Source organism: Pristiophorus japonicus, unplaced genomic scaffold, assembly GCF_044704955.1.
Source record: "Pristiophorus japonicus isolate sPriJap1 unplaced genomic scaffold, sPriJap1.hap1 HAP1_SCAFFOLD_715, whole genome shotgun sequence".
NCBI classification, from domain to species: domain Eukaryota; kingdom Metazoa; phylum Chordata; class Chondrichthyes; family Pristiophoridae; genus Pristiophorus; species Pristiophorus japonicus.
This window is the reverse complement of record NW_027254630.1, coordinates 50494-64788: the sequence shown is the minus strand read 5'-3', so window position 1 is coordinate 64788 and position 14295 is coordinate 50494.

The following is a 14295-nucleotide window of genomic DNA, read 5'->3' as shown; positions in this document are numbered from 1 at the left end:
GACAGATTTTTGAACGACATGGGTGTCAAGGGTTATGGGGAGCAGGCAGGGAAGTGGAGTTGAGGCCAAGACCAGATCAGCCATGATCTTATTAAATGATGGAGCAGGCTCGAGGGGCCTGCCCCTATTTCTTATGCTCTTACGTTATTTTCTTTGGATCCAATGCCAACAATGCAATGTCTATAGATTTCCCCAGGAATGAATTGCCGTTTCTGGATGTCACTGTGGTACCACTGGGTCTATCAGAAGCCTATCCAGCAGGATTCGTGGGTAGCCCGTGAACTCCCCCACCCGCCCAAATTGTAATATGCTATACGTGCTGTCAAATGTTCAGAGCTGAGTTCTACCCCAGCTTTTGTTACGTCTGCTGATTCTTCACTAGAATCCCGCCCCAGAAGGGCACAGAGTTTCTGGTCTTGGATCTGTGCAAAGTTCAATCACTACAACAACAACACCACCAACTTGTATAGCAAGTTTCTATAGGTATATAAAAAAGAAAAGAGTGTCTAAAGTAAATGTTGGTCCCTTAGAGGATGAGACCAGGGAATTAGTAATGCGGAACATGGAGATGGCAGAAACTCTGAACAAATATTTTGTATCAGTCTTTACGGTAGAGGATATTAATAATATTCCAACAGTGGATAGTCAAGGGGCTATGGGGGAGGGAGGAACTTAACACAATCACAATCACTAAGGAGGTGATACTCAGTAAGATAATGGGACTAAAGGCAGATAAATGCCCTGGACCTGATGGCTTGCATCCTAGGGTCTTAAGAGAAGTAGCAGCAGGGATAGTGGATGCATTTGTCAGGGTTAGGGTTAGGGTTACCAAAATTCCCTGGATTCTGGGGAGGTCCCAGCAGATTAGAAAACTGCAAATGTAATGCCCCTATTTAAAAAAGGAGGCAGACAAAAAGCAGGAAACTGTAGACCAGTTAGCCTAACATCTGTGGTTGGGAAGATGTTGGAGTCCATTATTAAAGAAGCGGTAGCAGGACATTTGGAAAAGCAAAATTCAGTCAGGCAGAGTCAGCATGGATTTATGAAGGGAAAGTCATGTTTGACAAATTTGCTAGAATTCTTTGAGGATGTAACATAGAGAATGGATAAAGGGGAACCAGTGGATGTGGTGTATTTGGACTTCCAGAAAGCATTTGACAAGGTTACTGCACAAGATAAAAGTTCACAGGGTTGGGGGTAATATATTAGCATGGATAGAGGATTGGCTAACAAACAGAAAACAGAGAGTAGGGATAAATGGTTCATTCTTGGGTTGGCAATCAGTAACTAGTGGGGTGCTGCAGGGATCGGTGCTGGGATCCCAACTATTTACAATCTATATTAATGACTTGGAAGAAGAGACTGAATGTAAAGTAGCCAAGTTTGCTGACGATACAAAGATGGGTGGAAAAGCAATATGTGAGGAGGATACACAAAATCTGCAAAAGGACATAGACAGGCTAAGTGAGTGGGCAAAGATTTGGCAGATGGAATATAATGTTGGAAAGTGTGAGGTCATGCACTTTGGCAGAAAAAAAAAATCAAAGAGCAAGTTATTATTTAAATGGACAAAGATTGCAAAGTGCTGCAGTACAGCGGGACCTGGGGTTACTTGTGTATGAAACACTAAAGGTTAGTATGCAGGTACAGCAAGTGATCAGGAAGGCCAATGGAATCTTGGCCTTTATTGTAAAGGGGATGGAGTATAAAAGTAGGGAAGTCTTGCTACAGTTGTACAGGATATTGGTGAGGCCACACCTGGAATATTGCGTGCAGTTTTGGTTTCCATATTTACGAAAGGATATACTTGTTTTGGAGGCAGTTCAGAGAAGGTTCACAAGGTTGATTCCAGAGATGAGGGGGTTGACTTATGAGGAAAGGTTGAGTAGGTTGGGCCTCTACTCATTGAAGTTCAGAAGGATGAGAGGTGTTCTTATCAAAACGTATAAGATTATGAGGGGGCTTGACAAGGTGGATACAGAGAGGATGTTTCCACTGATAGGGGAGACTAGAACTAGAGGGCATAATCTTAGAATAAGGGTCTGCCTATTTAAAACTGAGATGAGGAGAAATTTCTTCTCTCAGAGGGTTGTAAATCTGTGGAATTCGCTGCCTCAGAGAACTGTGGAAGCTGAGACATTGAATAAATTTAAGACATAAATAGACAGTTTCTTAAACGATAAGGGAATAAGGTGTTATGGGGAGCTGGTGGGGAAGTGGACCTGAGTCCATGATCGGATCAGCCATGATTGTATTAAATGGCGGAGCAGGCTCGAGGGGTCGTATGGCCTACTCCTGCTCTTATTAGTTATGTTCTTATTTATTTATAGAACACCTTTAACGTAGTGAAACGTCCAAAGGCGCTTCACAGGAGTGTTATAAGATTTTTAAAAATTGACACCGAGCCACAGAAGGAGATATTAGGGCAGGTGACCAAAAGCTTGGTCAAAGAGGTAGGTTTTAAGGAACGTCTTGAAGGAGGAAAGAGAGGTAGAGAGGTGGAGAGGTTTAGGCAGGGAGTTCTAGATCTTTGGGCCTAGGCACCAGAAGGCATAGTCACCAATGGTTGAGCGATTGTTACCAGGGATGCTCAAGAGGGCAGAATTAGAGGAGCACAGACATCTCGGGGGGTTGTGGGGCTGGAGAAGATTACAGAGCTAGGGAGGGGCGAGGCCATGGAGGGATTTGAAAATAAGGTTGAGAATTTTGAAATCGAGTCGTTGCTTAACTGGAAGCCAATGTAGGTCAGCAAGCACAGGAGTGATGGGTGAGTGGGACTTGTTGCGAGTTAGGACATGGGCAGCTGAGTTTTAGATCACCTCGAGTTTATGTAAGGTAGAATGTGGGAGACCAGCCAGGAGTGTGTTGGAATAGTCAAGTCTAGAGGTAACAAAGGCATGGATGAGGGCTTCAGCAGCGGATGAGCTGAGGCAAGGGTGGAGATGGATGATGTGGAAATAGGCGGTCTTAGTTATGCTGCGGATATGTGGACAAAAGCTAATTTCAGGGTCAAAGACGACACCAAGGTTGCGAACAGTCCGTTTCAGCCTCAGACAGAAGTTGGGGAGAGGGATAGAGTCACTTTTAGACACCAGACCTTAGTAAAGCCTTGGATGGCTAAAGAATTGCATGGCAGATTCACGGAATGATACCAGGGCCTAGAGGGTTAAATTATGAGGACAGGTTGTATAAACTTGGCTTGTATTCTCTTGAGTTTATATGGTTGAGGGGTGATCAAATTGAGGTATTTCTCACACGATTAAATGATTCGATAGTTACGGAGGGAAATCCAGACAAGAGGGTGTACTCTTAAAATTAGAGCAGGGCCATTTAGGAGTGAAATCAAGAAGCACTTTTTCACACAAAGGGTAGTGGAAATCTATAACTTACTTTCCCAAAAGGCTGTGAATGGTGGGGGCCAATTGAAATTGTTAAGGCTGAGATCAATAGATTTTTGTTGAGTAAGGGTTATGAAACAAAAGCGGGTAAATGATGGAGGTGAGGTACAGATCAGCCATGAGCCAATTGAATGGTGGAACCGGCTTGTTGAGCTGAATGGCCTCTTCCTGTTCCTGTGCTTCACAAACACTGGGGTTCTGCCATAAACCTTGCTCATCGGTAAATCCAACCTTAAGCTACATCAGTCTCAGGAATTGCGTCAGTGTTTAGCAGTCTTGATAGCTGAAAGGTCATATAAAGAAATCCCTCTCAGGCAAAGGGAAAGGAGGAAGAAAAGCTGACACCCCATTGGACCTGAAATGCTAACTCGGTTTCTCTCTCCCCAGATGCTGCCTGCCCTGCTGAGAATTTCCAGCATGTTCTGGTTTTATCCCATTCACTCTGATGTGCCCTGCGGTTAGTCATGAAAAAAAATGACTGGCTTCCCTGGAGAGGTCTGTTGTCTGTTCTCCCCACGTAGAGGATAATTAGTGACCAGTGCAAAACGGAGAGAACAAAGTCCATTGACTGTAAAGTGGCAGGGTGACACAGAACATGGTTGTTATAGTATGTGTGAGACCACGTAGTAGGGCATGGAAATGGCGGCATCTAAGTCCAGGAGAGATGTGGAGGGGAGACTGGGATACTGGATAGAAATGACAATCAAATGCTGTATTGCCTAAGTCTTGTGTAATGTATGCACTTGTGAGTATGCTCGCAGGCTTGTAGATGGAGCACGTGATGTCCACCATCATAGGCAGTCCCTTGAAATCGAGGAAGACTTGCTTCCACTCTAAAAGTGAGTTCTCAAGTGATGGTACAGTCCAATGCAGGAATTACAGTCTCTGTCACCGGTGGGCCAGACTGTGGTTGAAGGAAAGGGTGAGTGGGGAACCTGGTCTGCCCCACACTCCTACCGCTGCCTGCGCTTGATTGCTGCTCTCAGCGACGAGACTCGAGGTGCTCAGCGCCCTCCCGGATGCTCTTCCTCCACTTAGGGTGGTCTTGGGCCAGGGATTCCCATGTGCCGGTGGGGATGTTGCACTTTATCAAGGAGGCTTTCAGGGTATCCTTGAAACGTTTCCTCTGCCCACCTTGGGCTCGCTTGCCGTGTAGTTCTGAGTAAGAGTGCTTGCTTAGGGAGTCTTGTGTCGGGCATGCGGGGACGATGTGTCCCGCTCAACGGAGCTGGTCGAGTGTGGTCAGTGCTTCGATGCTATGGGGGTGTCCACCGGTACGCTTGCGGCCTTCCTCGAGAGGTGGGCACCGGAGGAACTGGAGTGCATCATTACCCCTGGCAACCAAATTTTAATTTGACCGTTTAAGGTGGATCATGGCTGATCTTCTACCTCAACTCCACTTTCCTGTACTATCCCCATATCCCTTGATTCCCTTAACATCTCAAAATCTATCAATCTCTGTCTTGAATATACTCAAAGACTGAGCCTCCACAGCCCTCAGGGGTAGAGATTTCCAAAGATTTACCACCCTCTGAGTGAAGAAGTTTCTCCACATCTCAGTCCTAAATGGCTGAACCCTTATTCTGAGACTGTGACCCCTGGTTCCAGACTCCCCAGCCAGAGGAAACATGCTCCCTTCATCTACCCTGTCAAGCCCTGTAAGAATGTTGTATGTTTCAATGAGATCACCTCTCATTTTTATAAACTCTAGAGAATATAGGCCTAGGCCTAGTAAAAATGTCCTTCTATCAGGAGCTTTCTGCCTTTATAGTAACATCTATTCAATTGTCCGTGACATTGCACATAGGAGTCAAGATCAAGTATAGTCTTCAGCTGAAGGGGACGTCAGGTGGTGGGGAATAATTGGGCCAGGGCTTGCAAGCATAATTCAATCCTGGATTGTCGTAAAAATTCATCTGGTTCACTAATGGCTTTTAAGGAAGGAAATCTGTCGTCCTTACCTGGGTTGGCCACTATGTGACTCCAGACCCACAGCAATGTGGTTGACTCTTAACTGCCCTCTGAAATGGTCACTCAGTTGTATTCAAGAAGGCAAATGGCAACTTCTGCTCCTATTTCTTATGTTCTTATACAGGGTAGATGCAGAGAGGATGTTTCCCCTCGTGGGGGAATCTAGAACTAGTGAGCAGTTTCAGAATAAAGGGGTCGCCCATTTAAAATGGAAATGAGCAGGAATTTCTTCTCTCAGAGGGTCGTGAATCTATGGAATTCTCTGCCCCAGAGAGCTGTGGAGGCTGGGTCATTGAATATATTTAAGGTGGAGATAGACAGATTATTGAACGATAAGGGAGTCAAGGGTTATGGGGAGCGGGCGGGAAGTGGAGTTGAGGCTAGGATCAGATCAGCCATGATCTTATAGAATGGCGGAGCAGGCTCGAGGGGCTAAATGGCCTACTCCTATTTCCTATATAAGGCGGCTCACCACCACCTTTTCGAGGGCAAGTAGGGATGGGCAATAAATGCAGGCCTTGCCGGCGATGCCCACATCCCAGGAATGAGTATTAAAAAAGTTATTGTTTTATTCCAGATTTTCCAATGTTCACAATATCTGTTTTCACTCGTGCTGTTTACGATACCCAGACTCCGCAGCATTGTCTCGAGGCTGCACTCAGCAAGCACTAGGACACAGAGATCTTCATCTGTCACTGCTGGAGGGATGATCGAGCCACTGAATTGGATCAAGTGTCTGTTTCCATGGCACCAGTTGTACATTTTTGCAATGTTTGCTAGTCTATTAAAATATTTCCTGGTTTTAGAATATCACTATAGCAACCAAGGACCTCCAAGGAACTACAAGTCAACATGGCATTGACCCGTGACAAGAAGAATATCTATGGAATGATTGGAATCACGGACCTCTTTGTGCTTTATTATTTGTTTCAGGATGCGGGTGACATTGGCAAGACTGCATTTATTCTCTGTTCTTACTGGCTCTTTGGTAGTGGATGTTATTCGTGAGTGTTTTCTAACTGTGCGGTTTGCTGGGCCATCTCAGAGGGTATTAAGAGTCAACTATAAGGAAATAAAGATTTGCATTTATATAGCGCCTTTCACGACCTCAGGGCATCCCAAAGCACGTTACAACGCATACCTACGTTTGAAGTGTACTCACTGTTGCACTGAAGGAAACACAGCAGCCAACGTTAGCACAGCAAGATCCCACAAACAGATAATCTGTTTTTGGTGATGTTGGTTGAGGGATAAATCATTCGGAATGCAGCATCTCCAAAAGTGCAGCACTCCTTCCGTATTGCACTGGGAGTATTGGTAAGTCATCCTCGACTCTGAGGGACTGCCTAAGAAGATTTTATGTTCAAGTCTGTGGAGTGGGACTTGAACTCACAACCTTCTGACTGAAAGGCGAGAGTGCGACCCACGGACCCATGGTCGACACCATATAATGTGGGATTGCCAGACAAGGGAGGGGTGGCAGGTTCCCTTCCCTGAAGGAACTTAGGGAACTAGTTGTCTTTCATACAATTGCCAATTTTTCTGGTAAATACTTTTTCTAGTGCCAACTCACAAATGACCAGATTTATTGAATTTAGTTTCACATGACAAACTCAACAAGCTGTGTGGGTTGCTAGTCCAATACCATAACCACAACACCACTGTATCCCTGGCCACATTGTCTCCCTCGTATATCGCAGTCAGTGCAACGTTTACACACAGCACGGTGCGTGAGCCTTCGAGTTTGCAGCGGCAGACATAAGATTTCATCTTGAGAAAAAGTGATTTTGAAAACTGTAATGGGTGCATTACTATGCCGCACATACGCATCGGCTCGATTAAATTTAACACCAGCATTTTTGATAGCCCCCCCCCCCCGTTCTGGTGTGCATCGGCTGATTTAGTGCCTCTGTCAGCTCTTTGACAGATTCGAACAAAGGCGGGAGGGCGCAAACTTTGTCAAAGTACCGCTCCGCCTCGATTAACGCCACAACAGAGGTGCGACCGAATTTCTCTCCCCGCAGGACTTTAACCTGCATGGAAGAAAGGAACACCAGAGGATGACAAATTTTACATAGTTCCTATCAGCTACCTCAGTCCCCATCTGCCTTGGTCAGACCTGGTCTGGAGTACTGTTCAGTTTTGGGCGCCACATCTCAGGAAGGATATATTGGCCTTGGAGGCAGCACAGTGCAGATTCACCAGAATGATACCAGGGCTTAAAAAGTTAAATTATGAGGACAGATTGCATAAACATGGTTTGGAGATATAGGAGATTGAGGGGTGATCTGATCGATGTGTTTAAAAGAACATAAAAGGATTTGGTAGGGCAGATATGGAGAAACGATTTCCTCTCACCACATTACAGGAAATATGTGATTGCACTAGAGAGGGCACAGAGGAGATTTATGAGGATATTGCCTGATCTGGAAAATTTTAGCGATGAGGAAAGATTGGATAGGCTAGGGTTGTTTTCTTTGGAACAAAGGAGGCTGTGCGGGGGAGACCTTATTGAGGTGCATAAAATTATGAGCGGTCTATATAGTGGATAGGAAGGACCTACATAAGAACATAAGAAATAGGAGCAGGAGTAGGCCATACGGGCCCCTCGAGCCTGCTGCGCCATTCAATAAGATCATGGCTGATCTGATTATGGACTCAGCTCCACTTCTCTGCCCGCTCCCCATAACCCTTTACTCCCTTATCACTCAAAAATCTGTCTATTTCTACATTAAATATATTCAATGTCCCAGCCTCCACAGCTCTCTGGGTCAGAGAATTCCATAGATTTACAACCCTCTGAGAGAAGAAATTTCTCCTCATCTCAGTTTTAAATGGACGGCCCCCTATTCTAAGACTATGTCTTCTAGTTTTAGTTTCCCCTACGATTAGAAATATCCTCTCTGCATCCACCTTGTCAAGCCCCCTCATTATCTTACAAGTTTCAATACAATCACCTCTCATTCTTCTGAACTCCAATGTGTATAGGCCCAATCTACTCAACCTATCCTCTTAAGTCAACCCCCTCAGCTCCAGAATCATTTCCAGACCTATTTCCCTTCATAGAGGGGTCAACAACCAGGGGGCATAGATTTAAACTAATTGGTCGGAGGTTCAGAGGGGATATGAGGGGAACATTTTTCACCCAATGGTTGTTGGGTGTCTGGAACTCACTGCCTGAAAGGGTGGTAGAGGCAGAAGCACTCACCACATTTAAAAAGTACTTGGATATGCACTTGAATCTACAGGGCTACGGATGTAGGGCTGGAAAGTGGGATTAGGCTGGATAGCTCTTTGTCAGCCAGCACGAACACGATGGGCCGAATGGCCTCCTTCCATGCTGTAAATTTCTATGATTCTATGGTGCGGGATTCAAGATCAAGAAGACATAATTATAAAATCAGAGCTACGGAAATCAGGAAGCACTTTTTTCACAAAAAGGATGGTAGTAATTTAGAACACCGCCCCAAAAGGCTTTGGATGCAGTGAAACAATTGCAAGACTGAGATCGACAGATTTTTGTTGGTATAATGTATGCTCACAGGTTTGTAGAGCTGTTGATGGCTCTCCATCCTGTGTGGGGCGGAGCAAGCAGGTCGGAAGGCCTCCAAGGTGGTCCAGGTTGTGGGCGGTCGATCGAGGGGGTCGTTCAGCCCGACTGCCTGTCTCTCTTCCGCAGTTACGTTCGAGCCAGGGTGTCCCTGGAAATGGAGCACGTGGTATCCACCGGTATGCTCGCGGCCTTCCGCGAAAGGTGGATGCCAGAGCGATTGGAGTGCATCATCACCCCCGGCAACCAAATTTTAATTTAATCCGTTTAAAGTTAAAAGTTTAATTTGTTTATTTGTCGGTTTTAGTGCCCCTTTAATAAGGGGGCACTTGATTTATAGGTTCAACTTAAAATAGTTGTAGAGCTGTTGATGACTCTCTCCGGGGGAGTCCTCCCTTTATTTATTGGGGACTTGGCCTGGAGAGTGTTGCACGGTGCAATTGGTTCTTAAGTTGGTTCACAGACTCCCAGGCCGCCTATAATTCCTGCAGTCTGGAAGAGTCTGAGTTCAATATTTATGTGAAGTGTGTCAGGTTGCAGCCCCTGTTCTAATATTTTAAGGGGCTGCTCCTCAAATTCTGGTTGCACTTCAGTCCCACGCTCCTGATCTTTGGGCATCCTGTGCGGAGGGGAGCGGGCAGGTCGGAGGGCCTTCTCGTGGGACTGCTCTTGGGCATGGCCAAGGTGGCCATTAACCGGTCCAGACAGCGGGCGGTCGAGGGGGTCATTCAGCCTGACTGCTTGCCTCTCTTCGAGCCAAGGTGTCCCTGGAGATGGAGCACGAGGTGTCCATCGGTAAGCTCGTGGCCTTCCGCGAGAGGTGGGCGCCGGAAGGACTGGAGTGCATCATCATCCCCGGCAACCAAATTTTAATTTGAACCATTATTGCAAAAAGTTAATTTGTTTAATTTGTTGGTTTTAGTGTCCCCTTAATAGGGATGCTCTTGATTTATTGTTTCAACCAAAATAGTTGTAGAGCTGTTGGTGGCTCTCTACGTGGGAATGCTCCCTTTATTTATTGGGGACTTGGTCTGGTGGGTGTTGCATGGGGCGATCCCGTGCCGTAATTTTTCAAGTCGGTTCATGGACTAAATTTCTGTGGTCTGGAAGAGTCCGTGTTCCATGTCTATGTTGAATGTGTGAGGTTGCAGCCCCTATTCCATTATTTGAAGTGGCTGCTCCTCGATTTCTGATCGCACTTCAGTCCCACCCTCGTGATCTTTGGGTACCCGGTGCGGAGGGAAGTGGGCAGGTTGGATAGCCTCCTCGTAGGACTGCTCCTGGGACTGGCCTAGGTGGCCATTAACCAGTCCAGGCAGAGGGCAGTCGAGAGGGTCATTCAGCCCGACTGCCTGCCTCTCTTCCGTGGCTATGTTCGCGCCAGGATGTCCGTAGAGATGGAGCACGCGGTGTCTACTGGTATGCTTGCGGCCTTCCGAGAGAGGTGGGCACCGGGCGGACTGGAGTGCATCATCACCCCCGGCAACCAAATTTTAATTTGACCGTTTAAAGTTTTATTTGTTCATTTGTCAGTTTTAGTGCCTCTTTAATAAGGGGGCACTCAGCTTTATCGTTTCATTAAAACAGTTGTAGAGCTGTTGAGTTGGGAGTGGCTTAGCCAGTCACGTGATGGTCACAAGACTCAATAAAACCCTAGACAGTTGGGTTTAGGGGATCCATGATGAGGCAGGTGGTTGTGAACCTGGTAATGTGTAGTGTGATTGCTAAACCGTTGCTAATAAACCAACTCGTTCTTAAAAGCAATGTGTGGCTATGAATTCTTAAGCAAAGAACCCATGAAGCAAATACATTACAAAGGGTATCAAGGCATATTAAGCATCAGCAGAAAAATGGAGTTGAGGTGCAGATCAGCCACGATCTATTTGAAAGGCAGGACAGGCTCGAAGGGCTGAATGGCCTCCTCCTGGTCCTAATGCTCCTAAAAGCCAAGGGAGAAGCTTGGGAGCAGGTTTACTGCCATGGGCCCAGCTTGGAGATGGTGCGTAGTTTAGGGAGAAATAATAGGAGGTGCAGTGAGTTAGCCTTTCACCTTGGAAACATTGATTAAATCCAGTCCTTTATTTGCTGACTGTACGGGTCCTTAATGAAATGAGTTTTGGGCAATTTCAATCCCATTCCCAATGAGCATAGGCCCACAGCACAAAAATGTCCTTAATTCTGCACTAATTAGCAATCTCAATTAGAGAGGCCACAGGATGAGTGGCTGGTGCGGAAACTATGTCCTTGGAGTGATGGGATTTGATACAAAAGCAAAATACTGTGGATGCTGGAATCTGAAATAAAAACAGAAAATGCTGGAAATCTCAGTTGGTCAGGCAGCATCTGTGGAGAGAAAAACAGAGTTAACGTTTCGGGTCAATGACCCTTCATCAGAACTGCCGAATGTTCGAAAAGAGCACATTCTTATGCACTGAAAGGGGGAGGGGAAGAAAGAACAAAAGGGAAGGTCTGTGATAGGGTGGAAGGCAGGAGAGATTAGAGAGACAAAAGGGCTGATGGGCCAAATTGAAATGATAATGACAGAAGTTAGAAAAAGATTAATCTGGATAGGGTGAATGACATAGTAATGACCAGTTGCCATCATAGACAAAGAGAAAAAAAAGAGAAGAAAAAAACAGAAGATGGGGGGAGGAAAAGGGAGCCAAGGATGGCTGGAGGTTATGCACTGAAATTGTTGAACTCGATGTTGAGTCCAGAAGGCTGTAAAGTACCTAAATGAAAGATGAGGTGCTGTTCCTCGAGTTTGCATTGAGCTTCATTGGAACAGTGGAGCAGTCCGAGGACAGAGATATCAGAGTGGGAGTGGAGAATTAAAGTGACAGGCGACCGGAAGCTCAGAGTCACACTTATGGACTGAATGGAGGTGTTCAGCAAAGCGGTCACCCAATCTACGCTTAGTCTCCCCAATGTAGAGGAGATCACATCGTGAGCAGCGAATACAGTATACTAAATTGAAATAAGTACAAGTAAATCACTGTTTCACCTGGAAGGAGTATTTGGGTCCCTGATAGTGGGAAGTGAGGAGGTAAAAAGGCAGACGTTGCACCTCCTGCGCTTGCACGGGAAGGTGCCGTGAGGAGGGGAGGGGGTGCCGGGGGTGACTGCGGAAAGGACCAGGGTATCACGGAGGGAGCGGTCCTTTTGGAACGCTGAGAGGGGAGGGGAAGATACGATTGTGGTTATATCTGATGTTGCGGTGGAGGAATTTGGTGAGGGTAGAGTAGAAGTAACTTTACTTTCCATTCAGCTGTGCTGTCCCTGAGTGTATCTGCTGTACCAGTTCCAATAATGCTCACATAAGAACATAAGAACATAAGAATTAGGAACAGGAGTAGGCCATCTAGCCCCTCGAGCCTGCTCCGCCATTCAATAAGATCATGGCTGATCTGGTCGTGGACTCAGCTCCACTTACCCGCCCTCTCCCCGTAACCCTTAATTACCTTATTGGTTAAAAATCTATCTATCTTTGACTTGAAAACATTCAATGAGCTAGCCTCAACTACTTCCTTGGGCAGAGAATTCCACAGATTCACAACCCTCTGGGAGAAGAAATTCTTTCTCAACTCGGTTTTAAATTGGCTCCTCCGTATTTTCAGGCTGTGCCCCCTAGTTCTAGTCTCCCCTACCAGTGGAAACAACCTCTCTGCCTCTATCTTGTCTATCCCTTTCATGATTTTAAATGTTTCTATAAGATCACCTCTCATCCTTCTGAACTCCAACGAGTAAAGACCCAGTCTACTCAATCTATCATCATAAGGTAACCCCCTCATTTCTGGAATCAGCCTAGTGAATCGTCTCTGTACCCCTTCCAAAGCTAGTATATCCTTCCTTAAGTAAGGTGACCAAAACTGCACGCAGTACTCCAGGTGCGACCTTACCAATACCTTATACAGTTGCAGCAAGACCTCCCTGCTTTTGTACTCCATCCCTCTCGCAATGAAGGCCAACATTCCATTCGCCTTCCTGATTACCTGCTGCACCTGTAAACTAACCTTTTGGGATTCATGCACAAGGGTTTCATGCACAAGGACCAATTGTGCAGCAGTGGAGGCGTGTCCTGCTCAGTTGGAGCTGTGAGCAGTGAGTGGAGCAGCTTGCAACTTGAGCTCCTGCCTGGAGAGCCCTGAGACCAGCCCAGGAAGAGAAGGAAGGAAGGGGCTTCACTACAACTTTATCCAGAGGGAGAGGAGGAGAACAGAAAACTTTAACCATCTTTATTACCATTTCTGCAAGGAGTTGGAGAGAGGGGGAACAACCAACAACATCCAGTGTGGAAGGAGGGAGACTCTACACTTTCTACAGGTGGGTGTGGGTGCATTTCCCAAACAGACTTTGTTGTATCGGTGGGGGGAGGAAAGAAGACCACTGAGGGCCGGAACATCGTGGGGGGTGTGTGTGTGTGTGGAAGTGTGCGTGGGGGCCTTGCTTACAACTAGGCCCCCCCCACAATTGGAACCCCCCCCACCCCCCACATTTGCCTAGCCTGGGATAGCTGGAGCTACCAGGCTGAAGATTTTCATTAATCACCCAATTAAGGATCGTTAGGAGTGCCTGGTGGCTCCAGCTACCCCAGGTGAAGACATCTTCTCCCCCCACCTGAAAACCACCCCAAAGACTTTTGTGTTTTGCCATCTGGGGAGTGCACCCACCCACAGCTGCGAGGGGAGACCTGCCCTCGCAGTCCCCCCCTTCCCACCCCCCCTCTCTCTTTCTCTGTTACTCTGTTTCTCCCCTCTCTCTCTGAGAGCCTCTTTCTTCCAAATTTAATTAAAAAAAAAAACATTTAAGACAACTGAGCAGAGGGAGCAAGGCCCCTCCCCAATTGCCAACTAGGGGAGAGGTACCTCATTAAGGGCTCCTCTGCTCAGTCAATCTACAAGAGGCCTAATAAAGACCATTAAGGCCTGTGACTTTGGGGTGGGTGTAGCCCTTAAAGGGACCCCGTGATGGCGACCCCATCCACGCCGGTGGCAGGGCCAGCAAGGTCGTATGCGCAGGCGGTGTCCACATCCACGGCACCTCCTGCGCCAGCCGCTGCCCTGCCACCTTTCAGACTAATAACAAAAAAACACGGGGTCAAGAGCTACACTCACCCCACAATGAGCATCGAGGAGTGCGTGCGGGCGATGGCTGGGGTAGTCGGCCCCTCGGCCATTGTCGCAGCCTCCAAGATGTCTGGGAAGGCCGTGTTCTTCCTGGGGTCGGAGCGGGCGGTGTCCCTGGCCCTTGAAAAGGGGCTCACGGTGGGCGGGACGTTCCTGCCGGTGGACCCTCTCGAGGCCACCGCGCAGAGGGTCATCATTTCAAACGTCCCGCCCTTTGTTCCCGCTGAGCTCCTCCTCCCTCACCTACAAC